Raw genomic sequence first — 2,422 nt, forward strand, 5'->3', positions numbered from 1 at the left:
AGGAGGCACTGAGACTGGGCTATGAGCACCAGGGGAGGGTAGGGGAGGGGAGGGGAGATGGGGAGGAAGGGAGGCAGGGAGACTGAGGAGGATGCACTGAGACTGGGCTCGGTGCTGTAGGACTAGGGTTTTACAGTCTATGGTTCTGGCTGACTATGAGCACCAGGGAAGGGGAGGGGAGGGGAGGGGAGGAGGGGAGGAATAGAGGCAGGGAGGCTGAGGAGGAGGCACTGAGACTGGGCTCGGTGCTGTAGGACTTAGGCCCTGGTGCTGGCTGACTATGAGCACCAGGGAAGGGGAGGGGAGGGGAGGAAGGGAGGCAGGGAGGCTGAGGAGGACGCACCGAGACTGGGCTTGGTGCTGTAGGACAGGCGAAGGAAGCAAATGCTGGGAACCATACATACATAGGTTGTGGGTTCGACACGCACACGCACACGCACACACACAGCGCAGCAGCAGCAGTTCTATCCACTGCAGATAACTGTACAGGAGGGCGTGGGACGTTGATAGGGATATGTTGGCAGGATGTGTAGTGTGTGTGTGTGTGTGTGTGCGTGTGTGTGTGACACTCACGCTTGACAACATGGAGGAAGTACTGTACTGAGTGTTGGTACAGGCGTAGGGCTTCCTCATAGTTCTTTGCCTTGTCCTCCTCAGCTGCCTTACTGGCCAGGTCTATGGCTTTCTGGAACAGAGAACATCAGATCAAATCAAATCAAATCAAGTTTTATTTGTATAGCGCATTTCTCACAAGATGTGACCCAATGCGCTTCACATGATGACAGAACACGCAAGCAGGCAAGGGCAAAAAACCTGTACACCTGTACATCCAGGAAAACTCCCTTGCAGCCCTCTACTCATAGAGCGACTACCTCCAGTTTGCCTACCAGCGCACAGCAGCGGCCCCCAAACCCCATATATATATATATATATACACACTATTTGCCCTTCTGGTTGGATGCTAAACTGCATTTCGTTGTCTAATACTTGTACTCTGCGATGACAATAAAGTTGAATCTAATCTAATATAGAAACACTCTTAACAGGGGAGGGCTGGGGGACTCTTTTTTCCTAAATTCCAACAATGTCAACCCTGTCATTTATCTACCTGTGTACCAATGCCAGTCATAATAATAAGTCATAATCAAAACATGTCATCTTGTGTGAGACTTCAACTCGGCTCATCGCAGAGTACAAGTACAATACAACAAAATGCAGTTTAGCATCTAACCAGAAGTGCAAAACTGCAAATAGTGATATAATGATATAAATAGAACAAGAATGGTAGTGACAGGTGACTATATGTAATATACAGTATGTGCAGAAGGAATATTGTAAACATCAGTATAGATTAGAGGTATATAGTTATGAGATATATACAGTTAGGTAGCCTGTCCACAGTGTGGTAGTTTATGTACAGTATCTAATGTGCAGAAGTATAAAAGAAGCTATGTCAAGACAAGAGACATGTGCAATGTGTAATATAGTTAGCAGGCTAGCCTAAGACAGCTTGGTCAGAACAACCCATGCATGGTGCAGAAGACCAAACCTTCACCACAAACCCCTGAGTTATATTAAACAGAAGAAGAAGACCCACGCTAACCGAGACACAGTTAATTTATATAAATATAAGATGTATAACAAACGTACATCTGTCGAGTTAAGGGGGCTAGTTAGCTTAGCTTCATCCAGATGCATTGGTATGGTTGGCTACTCACCTGTAAGTTGTTCTGAGCCATGGGTGTGGGTGTTGATGTGTGTGTATATATATCTATATATGAACACGTCACTCTGCTTTGAAGGCGCCACGCTGTGTTAATAAAGCTGTTATAATAACTATAACCCTGGCTAGTGTGTTGTCAGGTTGTCATTGTTGTGAGAACTTTCTTTTCTTCAAATGTTTTGGATTTTTACTTCCGCATTAAAAATGTCGAGAACCACTTCCGCCAACAGTCGGTCACGTGACATGGTGACAGGCCCACACAGGAGACATCTGAGATGTGAACGAGATGGGGCACGCACACACACACACACACGCACACGCACACGCACACACACACACACGCACACGCATACACACGCACACACACACGCACACACACACACACACACACACACACACACACACACACACACATACACACACACACACGCACGCACGCACGCGCGCGCACACACGCACGCACACGCACGCGCGCGCGCACGCACACGCACACACACACACACACACACACACACATATGCATGCACGCACACTTGTACCCTGCATTGCACTGTTTTGGGGTTCACCTCCAATTAATTACAGTGTAGTTTTAGTCAGAATACAGCTACACTTTGTTATTATTATATGTTGGCATAGCCCGCAATCTAGTTGTTATTATTATATGTTGGCATAGCCCACAATCTAGTTGTTCTGGTCAAA

The 2,422-nt window shown here is 47.0% G+C and overlaps 1 pseudogene across 1 annotated transcript in view; it reads right to left on the reverse strand.

Annotated features, from left to right (window-relative positions):
• The window catches only part of LOC308160427 (vacuolar protein sorting-associated protein 4B-like), an 8,619-nt pseudogene extending 6,735 nt beyond the window's left edge, over window positions 1–1,884 (reverse strand). Inside the window, exons 1-2 of the transcript XR_013938068.1 lie at window positions 1,719–1,884; window positions 574–685 (exon numbers count right to left, since the gene is read on the reverse strand). The product of XR_013938068.1 is annotated as a vacuolar protein sorting-associated protein 4B-like (transcript). The remainder of the gene's footprint in view (window positions 1–573; window positions 686–1,718) is intronic.
• Between the last annotated feature and the right edge of the window lie 538 nt (window positions 1,885–2,422).

This window comes from Nansenia antarctica (genome assembly GCF_963989245.1).
Source record: "Nansenia antarctica genome assembly, chromosome: 1".
NCBI lineage: Eukaryota > Metazoa > Chordata > Actinopteri > Argentiniformes > Microstomatidae > Nansenia > Nansenia antarctica.